The sequence below is a fragment of the Mus pahari genome, chromosome X, assembly GCF_900095145.1.
Source record: "Mus pahari chromosome X, PAHARI_EIJ_v1.1, whole genome shotgun sequence".
Lineage (NCBI taxonomy): Eukaryota > Metazoa > Chordata > Mammalia > Rodentia > Muridae > Mus > Mus pahari.
The window spans coordinates 75607572-75625835 of NC_034613.1; the positions used below are offsets into that span (position 1 = coordinate 75607572).

Genomic DNA, 18264 nt, shown 5'->3' on the forward strand with positions numbered 1-18264 from the left:
GTATAGCCCTGGCTGTCCTGGAACTCACTTTGTAGACCAGGCTGGCCTCGAACTCAGAAATCCACCTGCCTCTGCCTCCCAAGTGCTGGGATTAAACGCGTGTGCCACCACTGCCCGACCAACTAATGTGTATCTTAATAGAACTATTTGTGTGTGCTATATCACATACGATACATTGTATAGCAGCTTTAGTAATAAATACATCATCTACANTAACTTAGCCCAGATATTCAATCCATTTTCTTCCACTAGTCAAGACAATATTTGTAAGCAACCGTACCTTATTACTTTATATCAGTAACACTATATATCAGTAAAGCGTTGAAAGATTAGATACAGTGATATATTTCTAACCTTGAATAAGTCAGATGTAACTATTCCCAAAGAAGTAACACCTTCATTTCCAAAAATTAAAGAAAATTCTTGATAAATTCATGTTTACAGAAACTGTACTACTAAAATGCCTCAGAAAGATGAGCAAGATCATATACTAAAAGAGATGGGTGTGGGGAAAGTGGCATCTATTCATGGAGTGGTGGCATGGAGTACTTCCCTATCCCTATAGGATGCAGGGAAGAATGGAGATGTCAAATACATGGGAGAGTGACATAAACCATTTCTTAATCTGACATCTTTTGAGTTGCCTCCCACGTGAACTGNCTGTTAGAATGGGATAAAAATCCTAGTGGTACAGCAACGTGTACAGAGAACTGATAATCATGAGTCTAAGCTGCCTTCTCATCCTGAGAATGCTGGTAGAGCACTTTGAAAAACATGAGATAAACAGAAAGGCATTCTTCTCTAACTTGCCTTCTTCATATGCAAATTATTGGAATTCACTGACATGTAAAAATTGAAAATATTAGTTCATTTGTATGAATATTCAGTTATGTTTCTCAGGCTCAAAGTGTCATGAAGAACACATTAAAGTACTGTTTAAAACCGAGGGAGTCTATTAAAGAGGCTTTATCAACAACAATTATCATTTATTAAGACTATTCTATGAGTTAGCATGTGCTAAACTCAACTAGGAAGTTTCAAATGTAAATTCTAGGACATAGAAAATTAACCAGGTTTCTGTGGTCTTTACAAAGATCTAGGACAAACTGTCAATTTGTAAAACACCTAAGAGGACTGGAAGTTGGCAATCTGTCTCCAATAAAGATTGTGAGCAGTCAATCTTATAAGATCACTTAAACTTCATTTTATAACAAGCTGATCTATCTGGGTATTAATGTATCTGATGTATTTCTATATAAAATGATAACCAATCACCTCAAATTCCCTAGGTAAATTTGTCAAATTCCCAAGATGTGCATGCCTTCCACAAACAGTAAAAACAAGGAGTTTGTAGAATAAATACACTTCTGAAAGATAGAAAATAATAATCTTAAATAGGACCTCAAACAGATCTACAGCCATCACTATTGTTTTATACATTTGAACTCTTGTGTAATGCGGCTTGAAGTCAGGAGGAAGAAGAGCCTCACCTAGAGGCCCCAGTATACTCTCTTTTTTCTCTGCCTTTATTAAAAGATTATGATATGATTAAGATTAACAGGTATAGTTAACCTGTCATACTTTTAATGTTTTAAATGTAGAAATAACATACAGAAACATACATAGAGAAATGGCTGTGGCCACAGATGTGAGCAGATAATTTTTAAGAATTAAAGAATATATATATATATATATATATATATATATATATATATATATATATATCAACAACTAGTAAAAAGAGCAATAGATTTAAAAGAGAGCAGGGAAGGATATTTGTGGGGGAGTAAAGAGGAAAAATGATATAATTATATCATAATCTCAAAAATAAAAGAAAACATTAAAAATAAACAAGAATTAAATCTGTAGGTGACCTCTATGTGCAGTGTCTGACCTTCAAGCCTCCATGGCCATTGAGAAGATAGATGAACTGTTGGCTTCACATGGAAACTCAGCAGGGCCAGGACCTGTTTGTGGCTTTTGTCATCCTGTTGAGAACTTGGAAGCATGTTCATATTTTATAAGGCTATGTTCAAATTTTTTGTTATACTTATTTTATTTATAGACTAATAAGTTAATGTACATGTTGATATCCAAAATATTTATAAATTATTTATTTGAAATATTCATTTGATATTTATAAAATCAGTTGTTAATTGTTTAAATTACCTTGGGGTTTTCACATTACTAACCTATTGCTAATTAATTTACTACTATTGTGAGACATTAACTTATATTGACAGATTGCTATTATTGCTAACATTTTTAAATGTTCATCTGATTCTCATTGCACATTACAGAATTCTGCCAAGAAATGGTAAATATTAGGTGATAAATATTAGGTAAGGAACTACATTAGGTAATGGACACTTCAGTCATAAAAGAGGATATCAAGCAAGCTGACTGTTCTCCTAACTTATCTTGTTTATGGTGGCAGGTAAATATAAAAAAAAATATCGGATAGTGAAAGTATAAAATCTACATATTTAGAATTGTTATTCTAGTTGTATAGACGTTCCCCGAAATTGTCTTGTTAATACTGCTGAGTGATGCTATTTGCTTCTAAGATGTTAATAATAAAGTTATAATAAAAGTAAAAAAATCCTTTGGTTTTTCTAAATTCTGTATTCTACTTAAAAGTACAAACATACTGTCAACTAGTAGTCCTACAATGAAGAAGAAGGTATCATTTTAGTTCCACTATTTGAAAAGGTCTCAGCATTGAAATTATGTATTTAATAACATGTCTACTCAATGAGTTTTATATGTGTGCAAGATCACCAGAAAAAAAAAAAACTTAACACATGAAACTATGCATGCGTTTTACCACCAAATATAACCACTTTGTCAAATTTAAAACTTTTATCTTATACAATGTATTACAAAATGTATTTCATATTTGTTTAAGGGAAATGCTTTCAGCAAAGTTAACACAAATACAAAAAGCATACAGACAACATAACAGCCTAATATTAATTTTCAAAATAACCATTTAAGAGAAATATACTCATGGATGACCTCTAATATAGATAGATAAAGCTCTGCCTTCTCTATTATGTGAGCAAAAGAAAGAAAGCTAAGAGTGACCAAGTGTCACTCATGAGTGTCATATATGAGTAGCAGCAGCTCAAAGTTTGGAAGCTAAAGAAATTTTCTGAGGACCTAATGCTTCTGTAATGTTCTGTGCCAGCCTATATTTAACTTGTGTTGAAAAGCCCATGTTCTCTCAGAGTTAAAATTAAGCTGTCTCCATGGTGAGTTCCAACAAAACTGGCTGGTTAGCTCAGCGAGTTAGAGCATGGCAATGATAAAATCAGATAAGGTCAGAAAACTGTCTTTTCCACCACCCTCTCCCCGGAAGCAGGTGACTCTCCAGTTCTGGGCTTAAACAGGGGCACTCCACAGACCTTGATAGGAATGTGGAAGGCAAATAAATAGGTGCATGTTAGAAAGTTAAAGTGTTAGGAGAAATAAAATAGGCTTTTTACATAGCAATAGCTCTTCAGCAAAGAACTGCATTCAAAAGGAGAAGAAACACATTATCTTCCATTGCTCTTCTAAATGAGTCACAACCATCACCTTTATCTAAATTTCCACAGGTTCTTTTCAAACACATTTGCACAGGCCCAGTGGAAAACATCCTGAATCACAGGGTTCAAAATCCAGGGTATTTTTTGTTTTTAACAAGTTTTGGGAAACACTGGTCTAGCCCATATTCTATTTCCATGTCCTAAATGGATTTCTTGGATATGCTTGACAATTCATTGCTGCTAATCAAATGTACCATAGAGGACAAACTACAGGAGACCCACAGTTATAGAAGGCAGTTTCTAATTCCAACTCTTCCTCTAATTGTTACTTTGTTTAAGCCTAATATAACGGCAACTGGCGTGTGAGAGAAATGGTTTAGAACTTAAGAGCATCTGTTGCTCTTGCAAAGGACCCACCAAGGTTATGTTTCCAGCACCCATGTGGTGACTCATAATCATCTGTAACTCCAGGTGTACTACAGAGGATCTGAGAGCCTCTTCTAACTTTCAAGAGTACAAGACACACATAGTAAGCACACATATAATGTAGACAAACACTTATATCCATAAAATATAAAATAAGTAAATCTAAAATAAATAAAATAAAACAATATGAATAAACAACTGTCTACAGTGAGCGTTGGTTCTCAGCTGAGAGCTGAGTTTTCATTTCCTCCCATCCAAAACTACTCCAACACTTTCATAGCATATAAAAATGACTATTATTGACAGAGAGAAAATCCACTCTATTAAGAATAATAAACGCAGGATTAGAACAGCCACAGTCTTTCATAGTGGCACATGCCTGGAATCTAAACACTAAGGAGGCTGAGGTGAAAGCTGTGAGAACTCAAGAGTAGCCTGGGCTGCCAAGCAAGACCCTGTTACATAGCAAAAACAAGAAAAAGAAAATAGAGTAGCTCCATCCTCCAAACAGGTATAAGAAATCCCTGGATCTCGTTGCATTGTTAACAATATTAACATTATGGTGAGCACCATGGTTTCTAAACTCTTAGTTGATATATGGCCTAATTTCTCTCTCATTGGACAGAAGAGTTTCCATATTGACCCTAAAGATTTGCTACAAAGACAAGGTGAGATTCTATGTACTTGGATGTATATAATGTATCAATCTGTTCTAGTAATCCTCTCTGAATATTTAAAGTTTTATCAAGACCATAGCTCTGCTCATTCTGTTTTCTCTCCTTGGAATAGCTCTCTATCATTAATATGTAACAAAATCCCCATAATGATCCCCCAAACCCTATAGGCAAACCCATTTCCTTAATAGTTACCTTGCCCTACCTCCAAATTGAAGAAGACTCCTTTGTAAAAACCATTCTTATACTGAAGAAGAGACCCTGGCTTACCTTTAGATGCCTGGCTTTAAACTTATTCCTGCCATGAACCAGTGCATGGAATAAAGTTTTGAAGAGCCAAGTAATTATATATGCCCAAAGGTATTGCCCACTGCCTTTCAGAGCAAAATCTAGACTATTACAATTTAAGACGTCCTGTCCAAGAGGCCCTGAGTCCACTACTAAGGCTCATCTTCCTCTACTGGTCTTAAAGAAAACCACAGTGTGTATACCTGTACTTTCAAAACAAGACCAAGTCAAATGTTTAGGAAGCAAGTGTGTTAGTAAAGTAAGTAGAACATAGATATGGGAGAGATGTGTTTGAGTTACATCGCAAAACAAGAGCAAGCTGGCAATAGGAAAAGGAAAATGGCTGATTGCTGGAAAGATATCATTTTGGTTTTGCCCTGAAATATCAGAAACATTTTGCAAATGCTAATGGATCATCCATTATTTTCTTACAGGCATGGATAATTCACAGATGACTACACATGGCTGTATTCCAGTTAAACTTTATTTAAAGGAATGATGACGGGGCATGTATAGAACATTAGTAGTACCTTTTCAATTTTACATGTGCTTAATTTTCTTGAATTTAAGTACATTGTATCCAATATTCCAGTTGTTTGATCTTTTGCACATCTCTCTTTTAAGAAGCATGCTTGTAACAAGTATGGCTGCATGCACATTCTGATGACTGTCCATTAAGAATACAATCTTATACCTGGGAACAGAATAATAACTCTTTTATACCCTTTATTTGATTGACAAATAGTACATTAAGAATGCTAATATAGCATTTAGCCCAAGGTCACACTCTGTGTTTAAATGGGAATTATGAAGCTATAATGTCCTGACTGGGGATGGCATGAAGCATCACTTGTAACCCTACTAATTATAAGCATGAATCATGAGTTAAATTTAAAATGCAAAGTGTTAACCAAGTGTGGTGAAATATACTAGGAATTCTCAAATTCAGGAAAAGGAAACAAAAAGACCACCAATTAATTAAAGGCAAGTGTCAGCTTTGTCATAAATGAGCTCCTCTCTCCAAAAATGAAGAGCTAAAAATATACATAGCTCATAAGTAGAGGACTTGCTTAACATACGTGAAGCCCTGGATTTGATCACTGGTACTGCAAGAAAAGTATTCTACTTATCTTGTAACATTTTATGACAGGAGTATATGTTTAATGAGTTCATTAAGTGTGTATTTTAGAAATTTGCATAAAATTAAAATTCCTGACATTAAAAAATAAAGCTGACTATTTGATTGAATTAACTATCGAATAGTCCAGGGAAGGCATATTTAATGCCTTTTTGTACCTCTGACACCTAACATACTATGCTCACAGGCAGCATGTATATAACAATTGATACCTCTAATATCAGTCTTTTTGAGGAATTCAGTGAAAAAGAAACCAGATAGAAAATCACCACAAACCCAAGTCCTTGGTAATTGAACTTCACTTCTTTTTCAGCTAAAAAGATCAACTTCACCAGAGTACTTTGTCATTTTGATACACTAAATCATTTTTATCAAGTGATTTAGTCAGCAAGACCAACCTCTTCCATTTGCCATGCAAGAGGAAAAGCACCAATAACTCAGGGGTGTGACCACCACAGTAACAAGGTGCACTAACATGAAGCACTGATTGAACAGCTCATTTATTTTTCATCAGGGCATCTTTTGTCTTTCTCTGGTATTGTTGAAGCAAGATAGCTGATAGATTAGTAGGTACATCAATGGACAGATATATGGATGGATAAAGGATGGATAGAGATAGATTATAAGTAGGATGATTGATAGGTTGATAGATGAAAGACAGATAGACAGATAGATGAAGAAATAATATGCCCATTAGCCAGCACTTCTTTTGAAGAGTTCACTCTGTCCAAAGTGAGCTCCTCTGGGAGCTTGTCAGTAACGCAAAATGCCAGCTTCAGCCCATACCTAGTGAATCAAAATTCCTGAGGTATAAATATGTAATCCAAGTTTGAGCAACATTGATCTGTAGTACTATGTACCATTCCATTTTCTAGCCTCGGCCAAAGTGGGCAAGAAATGCAACAAGGGCATAGTACTGTCCTTTAGCATCAACATCTTGCTAAAACAGCAGTTAATGTGAATAGTATTGTTGCTTGTTCATCTAGAACTACAAGTAATACAATAGCACTCATTGCTACCAAGGCATTTACATGTATAATCTCCTCCTTTACTAGAAAGCAGTAACAAAGTCAATTCTTTATAGATTTATTTCCATGCTTTAGTCCTTGTTGGCACTGCAATGCATTCACCTTCACTGCTGGTTGTGGCAGCATGCCCAGGTTCACCACTCAAATGCCTAAAGTAATACAGGATCACCAAAAACAAGATAATGGAAACTAGCCAGCCTCCCAGGCTCTCATAACAAAGTTACTTGGATGAGTAAGGCACAGGAGGGAATGGGTAACAGCAGGATGCCCCAGAAACCTGCTGTATAGAAACTGAGAGAATGAAATTGGGTAGAGAGAGGGGGAAAATCAGATATGTTTTTTTTTAAAACATTGAACATTGTAATCAAGCCAAGTACTGTTGGGAAAAATCCTATCAGTGGGGAATGTACAACAACCAAGAATGTGCTGGCAGAACATAAAACTGACTGGCAGACCTACAAACAGTTTCCAACTCTGCATATTTAGTTGGCACCCAAAACTGTAGGTTGAGCAAAATCCACAAGTGAAGATCTGTTCATCCAGTCAATCAACTACCCCCCTGAGACCTTGTTATGTTTCAACCCTTTATGATGGGCTGATATTTTTCTAAGATAAATAAATGGCACCTTGGTCCATACAAAGTTCCCAATCTAACAGGGACAGAGAGAAGCTAAATAATGATACCAAACAATCATTCTTTCAGGAATACATATTCTGATCACTGGGGTTGGATAGGGTAAATATGGGTGAGGAAAATGCTCTGTCAGATAAGCTAAGGAGATGGGTACTGAAAAATAATTATGAGTTTTTCTGGCCAAAATGTAGTAAGAGCCCATATCAGTGATGTCTATCCATTAAGTGTGTCTGTGGGTATGAATAGGAATGTCAAGAAATTGTTTGGGACAGTGTGAGAAATGATGCTGAGAAAAGTTTCTTGCACATGTCAGAGAAGAGGGGAAGGGGGATATTGCTAACCTTCTCACAGTGATTCCTATAAGTACCAAAGATTTATGAAAAGATTTCAAATGAAGGAACAACTGATTTAGGTATGAAGCTAGAGATTGCTAAAGATCACTTTAAGCAGATAACAATTGTTTTCAGTGATACAACCCATAGGTCATAAAAGAACAACAAGGACAACAACAGCGATCCTGGGGTCTTTTTGTGGCACTTGGAGAGTTAGAAAGCAACAAGAGGGCAAACGGAAGATCTATAATCAAATACGCCTCTCAAAGGGATATTGGATATTCCTGTACTCAAGTAGCTACTTTGTGCTACTCACTCAATAGCTTTTCTTGAAGCAATAATAAAGGAAGCCTTGTTCATCATTGCAGCTGGCTAAATCTGTCCAAGTTACAATTTCTCCAAACTCAATCATGACATTTTTCCCTTTTTCTACATTAAGGGCTACATCAATTTGCATTTTGTATTAGATTCAAATTTTTAAATTAAAATATGTCACTTATTTTAAATGTCTGCATCTTAATGTCAGCCTGAATTTAGTAATATCCATTACACGTAACTTTATTTCATTCTTTAAATAACAGGGTGGGGGGCAATCATCATTTATAGAAGTTGTATCATGCTAAGTATCCTTTTTCAAAATGATTTCACATTTTCTCTGCTTTCTTCATTAAAATGCACATCTAAATTATGTCCATTTTTGGTCTTTTTAAATTTTAGTCTTAAAACTTGCCAATAAAATGAAAGTAAATTGTGCTTTTTAAAATGGGCTCTGTATCTCAAATCATTTAGACCTTAATTGTCCTAGTATTGAATTTTGGAATGATAATTACAAAACAATATACGTAATTTTACTCCAGGGACTCCACTTGCAAAAATTATAATTGAGTTGTACATTTATAGCTACCTAAACTTCATGTTTTGATGCTAGCATTGTTGTAGTAAAGTGAGTCGTGAACATTAATGATTACTAAATCTCTGAAGATTAAGGTAAGAGCAAAAGACTAATGCAAAGTATTTTTCCAGGTAGAAAATACAGAAAATGAATCAATAATATCTACTTAGAATACATAATCATCTAAACATTACATTAAATGAAGTGGGTTTTGTTGTTGTTTTGTTTTGTTTCTAAAACAGCCAGCTGAAACCTTTTGAAAAGCTTATCATTTCCAGTACCGTGGACTTGCAGAAACTATTCTCTAGATTTAATATAGTTTTCTCTATACACAAGGCATCCTGGTTGTTGCCAGTTCTGTATTTAAAATCTAAAAGAACTGGACTTCAAATCAAAATAGTGAATGCACTCACTTGGCAGCTAAGTACATCATGTGAGTGCCTTTGCCCCCGCTATCCACATTTTAAAGCCAGTGAACCTAAAGGTATTACATCTGTCATCAAAGCAATGCACACAAGGCCCTAAAGCTGTGTGCTATGATCCGCTGCAGTAGGAAAGCTAGGTTTTGACAGATTCACAGCATCTTAGATTTGTACAGATCCATAGGCATCCAGGCCCATGTCATGCCCTCAGGAGGGAATCCTTGTCTAGCAAGAAATAAATTGTGGAAATAAGAACTGCTCACAATCCTGTACATGAATGTAAGGTACTTTGGAAATTTCTGTACAGATGGACTCTGTTGTGTGCGTGGTAAACACAGCTATTAAATATTACTCACTCGATATTTTAATAGAAGGATCACTATCTATATAAACATGGCTTTTTTCTCAACCCACTAGAGATTCTTGAACCCACCCACTAGTAACTATTCTGAAATAGTCGAACTCCATCCACCCACAAGCAGCAGAGGAGTAACAAAGTAAAGCAGACATGAGTGGCAATAAAACTGCTGGGGAAAAGTGACTCTTTCTAAAATAGTTAGAAGAAAATTTACAACATTTATATACATCTATGGTAAGGTCTGGGATTAAATAAGTTTTTCATTCTCCCTCCCCCTTCCATTTCTCACCTTTATTCTTGTTTCAGAAAACCTAATAAAGTGTACCAGGAAGACATGATTATCATTACATTTGAAACTTGGAGAAGAGAAATGAAGTCATGGGATGAACACCCAAGGAAATGAAAGACCAAATAAAGATGCTGATAGATTTAGGGGTAAATTAGCACTTCAGTAAATTCTAGAATCAATCTGTTGAAGTTATATAACTATGCATACTCGCATGTATACACACCCATAAACACATACATACATACACACTCATGTATATATGGACTTAATGAAAAGTGTTAACATGAATGTCCATACCACAGTTCATGGATCAAAACTTTGGACATATCCAGTTACCTACTTTAATCATGACAGGTTTGGCAAGAAGTAAAATGTTTAAAAATTATTTGAAAAATACTTAATTGCATGAATGAAGTAAAAGAATGAAATTTTTATTGCTATAGGAAACTAATGATTCAGGAAGAAAGAAAATGAATATTCATTATATATTTAGAAATAATGCTAGTTGTTTTCATTCACAAAAGGCTTCCATTGTAACTGTTTTCAGGGTTTTTAACAAATAATGAGAGAAAAATAAATGTTTTATATTGAAACTAAAAAGAATGCTTCGTAAAAATTATTATCATTTTCTATTTATAAAACATCGAAAAAAAGAGACACATATGACATAATTCAAATTCTCACCAGATAAGAAAGACAGAAGAGATAAAGTACAAGAATGAAAGAAAGGCTTTGTTTTCTATTATAATAGATGGTGAATAACATCATCTGCTATTCCATATTTAAAAACCATAAGGTGCTTGGAGATTAATACATATTAGAGAATATCAAACACATTTAAATTTTATATGAAATTTAATTCACATAAAATAAAAAGAACAGCCTCATATTATTCTACTGACATGTAAGTTATTGTGGCTGATGAGTATTTATATAGCTTTATAGTAAATAAATATAATTTAATGGAATATGGTTCATATACTCCAGGCACATATTCTCTTTTTATGATATGAGTTAATGAAAGTTTACTTTTTAAAAAAAAAGTGTTCACACTGCAATATGTTACATTTTTATTTATTTGTGTATATGTGTGCATGTTTGGTGAGTGAGAATATTCTTATATGGATGGATTCATGTACGTACAGATGTGTGTACACACATCTGCCTGTCTGTGGAGGCCATATTTTAGCCTTGGGGTGTTGGGTGTCTGTAGCCATTCACATTATTTTTAAATAAAAATTCTCCCACTGGATCTGACTTCCCAGAGTCAGCCAGTCATGAAAAAAATAAAGAAGTTTGGTAGGCATCAGATTACATGGAAATGCTGTTCCAGACAGAGATGATTGACAGTACAAATGTTCTAAGTCAATAACTTACCTGCGATGTTCAAAAAATGTCTAACTGAGGCCAGAGAGTAGTGAGAAAGTGGGTAAAACTTCAATGAGCTAGAAAAATGAAATCAAGAAATGTAAGCCAATAACTCTAGGCAATTATATGAATTTTGCTTTCACTTCAAGTAAAATCACAAGCCAAGCTCTGTAAAGCTTTGCGTGGTAAAATGGCAGGATTTGGCTCTCTTTTCAAGGACAATTACAGTTGTCATCAGAGAAGACTCTCCAGAGCAATGACAGAGGCATGGAATCAGATTAGAGGTTACTACAATTTAGAAAAGAGATAAAAGGTTCCAACAAGTATGATGCTAATATAGGCAGGGAAAAGTGGTTACATTCTGAAGGAATGATGACAGTACAACAGATATGGTATGCAAGAGATGGGGAATGCTGGGCATGGTGGCACACGCCTTTAATCCCAGCACTCGGGAGGCAGAGGCAGGAGGATTTCTGAGTTCAAGGCCAGCCTGGTCTAAAAAGTGAGTTCCAGGACAGCCAGGGCTACACAGAGAAACCCTGTCTCAAAAAAACAAACAAACAAACAAACAAACAAACAACAAAAAAAAGAGATGGGGAATGCTGCTGGATGGTTTCAAGGGATTTTGTAATGAAGAATGAAAAACTAAAATTAAAATTGGTGAAATAAAGAAACTAAATAGAGTCGATTTTTAAAGAGAAGTCCTGGTTTGAACAACTTACTTTTAAGTGTAAAATAGGCTATTAAATATATGTGCTTGAATATCAGCAGTGAAATTAATGTGAGACAATAGTGCATGAATTCACAAAGGTGAGAGAAGACCAAGAAAACAATCAAAAGCAGTGAAAAGAGACAGAAAACAGTACAGAATGAAACCATGACATTTTGCTATCCAGAAATTCAGGTATTCTAGTTAACACTCAATTTGACACAACCTTGAATTACATAAAAGAGTCTTATTTGAACAACAACTGCCTTTATCAAGTTGATAAATGTGGGCATGTCTGTGAAGGACTCTGTTGGTTTTCCTTCATTTTCTAATTGGTGTTAGAGGGCCCACATTTCTTAGGCAGGATATATATATATATATATATATATATATATATATATATATATATGCTTTCTTTTTTGAATTTCTGCCTTGATTTCCTCCTCAGTAATGTGTAAGATAAACAAACTCTTTTTCTCCACAAGTTGCTTTTGTTCTCTGTGTTTTCTGATAGCAACAGAAAAAAAAAAAAAAACCCTTGAATACCACATAACATAAGTATACCAGGAGAAGACATTGTCCGATACAAAAATATTTCTCACAGTTCAAGTGAGATAAGGATGGAAAATCACTTCTGAATTACAGTGACAAATCTAAAGAATGTTACTAGTTACTCTATTGTAATATAGGATATCCAAAAACACTATAATAAAGAAGGTTCCCATCATTACGTACCTACATTTGTAAAGAACTGCCAACTATATGCTTTCCAAATGTCCCCTTCCTCAAGAATTCCAAAAGCGGATTTTTTCTTCTCTTCAGGTATTCAAACATCAAAACACCAAATATGTCACTTGCTTAAGATTATACAGCTAATAAAAAGAAAAGCCAAAACTGGAACTCACACTTTCCTTGATTTGAAAGTGAATGAATAGTAAACTATAATATATTTTATAACCAGGACAGACTATATTAATAAGTCAATTATGATTAATGATCTTCAAATACTCATTCCTTCATTACAGATGTTTCTCATTTGTGGTTATGCTCTCAATTTGGCAACCCAAAGTTATATCATATGAACCAGCAATTTAGAGCCTTTGGTCAGCCCCTGTGGGAAAACAACTTTTTACTATACAATGACATTATATCACAGGTAAAACCTTTAAAATGCTAATGCCATATAAGGAACAAGATGTTATATGTTTTAATCAAATTTACTTTTCTCTTTCTGTCTGACTGAAAACAAGAAGCAGAGAGTGATATCCACCCCCTCACACACCATTTCCTTCCACCAAATTGTACTATTAATGAGGACTCTCCTAGACTCTCCTAGTTATGTGGCAGATCAAATTGTTTTAGGGCTATGTTCTCATCCTTACACTCAAGTTGTGAAAGACAATCAAGAACAACATTAAGGACTGATGAGATGGCTTAGTGGGTAGTAAGGTTGCTTGCTGCTGAATCACTTGATCCAAGTTTGACCCTCAAAATCCATAGTGGAACAAGCAAACTGACTCCTTCAAGTTGTCTTCAGACCTCCATATATCGTGGTACATACATATGTGTTCTAGCACATACACACTGAATGAATGAATGAATGAATGAATGAATGAATGAATGAAAAATTAAAGTTTTTGTATGAAAAATACACTTAATCTGACCCTTTCAGCTGCATGTTGGGACTTTCGGAGGGCAGTCATGACAGATCCCTTTTTGTGAGTGTTCCATAGCCTCAGTAATAATGTCAGGCCTTGGAAGCTCCCCTTGAGCTGGATCCCACTTTGGCCCTGTTGATGGACTTTCTTTTCCTCAGGCTCTTCTGCATTTCCATCCCTATAATTCTTTCAGACAGAAACAATTATGGGTCAGAAGTGTGACTGTGAGATGGCAACTCCATACCTCACTTGATGTCCTGTCTTCCTGCTGGAGGTGGGCTCTATAAGTTCCCTCTCTCTCCTGACACAAACAGACAGCATATACCAGCTGATATGAGGCTCCCAACACACACATACAGTAGAAGACTGCCAGCTCTGTCATTCAGAGAAGATGAACCTAACCCTTAATAGAATGGAGTCCCAGGGAGTTTAGAGGTCAGGTGGGGTGGGGGTTAGGGGCATCCATGTGGAGACAGAGGGGTGGGGCGGAAGTGTGGGAAGGGGAGCAGCCTGAGGGCAGTTGGGGGGCAGGAAATGGAATATGGAGTGTAAAAAATAGATTAATCTAATAAAAATAAATTAAATGAGAAAAATTAATTAAAGTTTTAAATTTAAATTAAATGGAACAGGGAGGGGATTGTGAGGATGGGACTTAGAGGAGGGTACAGCAGTCAGGATATAAAGTAAATAAAGTAATGAAAAAATACACTTAAAATACCAAATTTGATGAGAAAAACTTATGGGTACTAGTGAGTTGAGAGCACATAGTGTTCTTTGACCGTGTTCTTTGGTGTGTGGAATTCATTTTTTTATTAGACATTTTCTTTATTTACATTTCAAATGTTATCCCCTTTCCTCATTCCCCCTCTGGAACCCGCCTATCCCATGCTCCCAAGCATTCAGACACCGACATATTTATTCACTGTTGGATTAACAAGTGAAGGTAGAAGTCAGTCACAGGCAAAGGCTCACACAACTGGCATTACTTCCAGGGGGCAGGACAACATCGAAGTTCATTAAAATTGTGGGCCAATGTCCTGATGTGTACTGTTCATTTTGGTTAGGTCATATCTGCAGAAATCGTATCAGCATTTTTATCATGATGATAAAATAATTGTGGTGAGAGTGGTGATGATGATACTGGCATTCAAATTAACACATTTTATTGGCCTAAATTATTCCATGCAATAATCCTTCTAGCATAAAGTTAGATACTGTACATCTCACACAAATAAATCATTTAAGAGACTCTCTTTAGGTATAAAACAATTTACACTTAACTTCTTCTAGTCTGCAGGAATTTAAATGAATATGTGCTTGGATGCAGTGCTCTGATACCTTTATAAAGTGTTGGTGACTTAACTGTGGTACCTAGGTATAATAAACATCTGTGAATGAAAATGTTCAGTGAAATTAAATGATTTTAATTTTCTCATTATCTTTTAGTTTTCCAAACATAGACTATGGTGAAGCTTTATCATAAACACCTTTGTTTTTCTGAAATTGTATTGAACAGTAATATTAAATCTATTGAGGCTAGAATAGTAGAAGTTACAAAAATCAATAAAGGGTGAGCTTATATCTAGTAGAATTTGAATTTTTGACTCCAGAAAATCAGTATTAAAAGAAATATGCTCACAGAAAAATCTATACCTTCTTTTATTATAACCTTAAGAAATTAAAAGCTAATTGTAGTTTTGGAAACAGGAAATAACAATTCTCCTTTCTTTCAAATATAGATGAGGTTTAAATAACTTCTGATGTCTGTTCCAGTAGCCGTCATTCATGTCTCATCCCACCTACATACCTCTTTTGAGTAAGAAACCTAAAATAACATGATTTATCTACTATAAAGGATGTGGCATTGTGTGGTAGCATAAAAGTTATCTATCTCAAATTTATGAAAACAAAAAAACATATATGCTGTGCACAAATAGTGTAATACCATCAGTAAAAATGCAATAATTCTGATCCTGGACCCCTTAAGTTATATTTGTTCAAACATACAGAAAATGGAAATACTGAGGTTTCTTTCCTAACTTTTATATTTTGTGTTTAAAAAATAAACCATACAAATTCATTATTGTAATAGAAACAGAAGTACTAACTTCATTAAATATTTGGTCTTTTAAAAATAACATATAACTTTTTTTTTAATTCCAGTGATAAACCAAGATAGAAAAATAAATAGATCAAATTATTTAAGAGTAGCAATAAAGAGGACCGAATTTATTTTATAAGACAAATGTTTTAAAATCCTTAATAGTGTACTTCCTCAATTGGCAGTTAGCGAATTGCTAATAATAATCTAGTTCTTGCTATTAAACCTAAAGTATATAGAAAATCTGGGAGTATTTCTTCAACCAAAATGAGTTAGTTATCTAGACAAATATCAGATGAATCTAGGAGCAAAGCAGTCAAAGGGGTTGTTTATTAAAGTTCATGGATAATTACTGTAGTTGTAGCTAAGGAATTTTATCAGTATTCAACGGCATACTCTGAGTTCTGTTCTATTCAAATTTTCTATGATTTAATAAATGCTTACCTATTTAGGTAGAGCAACTACTTTTAAAAAATTACTAAGTAAATTAAGTCTCAATATATTCAGCCTGATTAAAAATCTTCACAAAAAGGAAATACTAGGTGCTCCTATCACCTCACCGAAGCTGAAGAAAGCATTTTAAAATCTACAGTAATAGCAGTTCCCTTGCATTCAAGAAGGAAATTAATATATCTACATAATATGAAAATGAATATTATTATATGAAACTCACAGTAAAAATTGAGCTCTACAATAACTTCTCAAGACTTTAAATTCATCAATTCACATTTAGCCCCTGCCTTACCTACCGACTCAAAATCTCTGCTGAGCAAACGTTACTGAAACACAGCTTTCTCTGTTCTGAGCCAGCCAGGAAATCTACATTCAACTCAGTCCAGTGCCACTCAGTTCAAGTCTGTACCTTCTGCTGACTTTCTTTATCCCCTTACAAACCAAAGAACTGCCCTACTATCCTTGCAATTCAGAAAACTTGGCCCACTCTCCTCCACTGCTTTGTCCCTTCTTTGACCTCCAAGAAAATCCTCTCCTAACCTTTAAAATCAAGTAAATGATCTGCTGGAGAAAAAAATATTCTCATGTCAATTCACTGGACATGAATTTTCAACACCTTTCTCACTGTGAATGGAAATCTGGGCCACATATCATATGTTTCTTACGTATTTGTGAACTATAAGTTTGTGGCTTAAATAATTATAATATGCTTTCATTATATTCTTCAAAAAAAAGAAAAAAACAAAATCCTCTGAAACAAAGCTGCATACAGTAAGTTCTTTTAGTCAAATATATTTAGTTTCCTGACATTATTCCAGCAGTTTTCTCCTGTATTGGTGAAGTACACCTCTAGGACGAAGTGACTACCACAAACTTGCTAGAACTTCCAAAGACCAAGAACTCCTCTCTTCAAGTCTATATGCTTATTCTGGGTATGGGATTACAAAGTTCAGCTCCCAGAATAAATTTTAAACAAAGTTAAGGACCATCAAGAGTCTAGGAATCCCTAAAGAAACTGCTTATGAATCACTTACCACCATGTGGCAGTAAGTTTTTTTTCCTTAAAAGCAACAGAATCTTCCAGGTGAGATTCTACATTTCCAGATATGAGTATGAGGAAGGTAATTGAAAACATTTGTCTTACTCCCTTCTCTATTAGCTCATTTCCCCCTTTAAGATAATGTATCACATGTGAGTCAAGGTGTCCTTGGGCTCATGATCTCTAGCCTCTGCCTCATAAATGCTGGGATTACAAGCAGGTGACAACATGTGCTTCTACTAGTCTATAATTTTTCAAAAACAAGAAGTGCCGTAGACATCTTTAGCTTATGGTAAGCACTATCTCTATAAGAAAGAAGAGAAGGCCCTACAATGGTATATCACATTTTTTTTCTGGGCAAATGAGTAAATAAATTAAGGTGAATGTGAATGAAGTAGCTCTGATCAGGTAATAGGAATAAAGAATATTGATCACTTTGACTGAATAAAACAATATTCTTCCCCCCTCATGATCTTAGTATAAAACCATTTTGGAAATTATATTTCTACCTCACATAAAATGTTTCCTTTTCCTTTTTTCTAACTTTATTTTCTGCAATTTCCCCATTCCTTCCAATTGAATTACTACTTTTAGCATCACTTTGCTGTAACCATCACTGTAAATAAATATAACTTAAATATTCTCATTTATGCAGTGAATAATTACACTTGAACTGGAATCTTTTGCTAGTATGCATGGCAGCTTTCTAACCCCATTAAGAAAGTATAATTTAAACACACTCGTCTCATTACACATGATGCCATCTATATTTTCTACAGCTATTTTTTTAAAAAGAACTTGTATCCTCTGTTTCATAAAGGAGGGAAGACAAAAAGGACGTGAAGACAGACATTGATGGCCACTGGAGTTCTGGGGTTCAATGTGAACTGCAGTAAAGATTATTTTAAAGAGCTCTTTGGAATTT

General features: G+C 34.7%; 1 protein-coding gene across 2 annotated transcripts in view; it reads right to left on the bottom strand.

The window, feature by feature from the left end:
* The window catches only part of Il1rapl1 (interleukin 1 receptor accessory protein like 1), a 1306889-nt gene that overhangs the window by 1278202 nt on the left and 10423 nt on the right, over positions 1-18264 (bottom strand). The window lies entirely within an intron of this gene.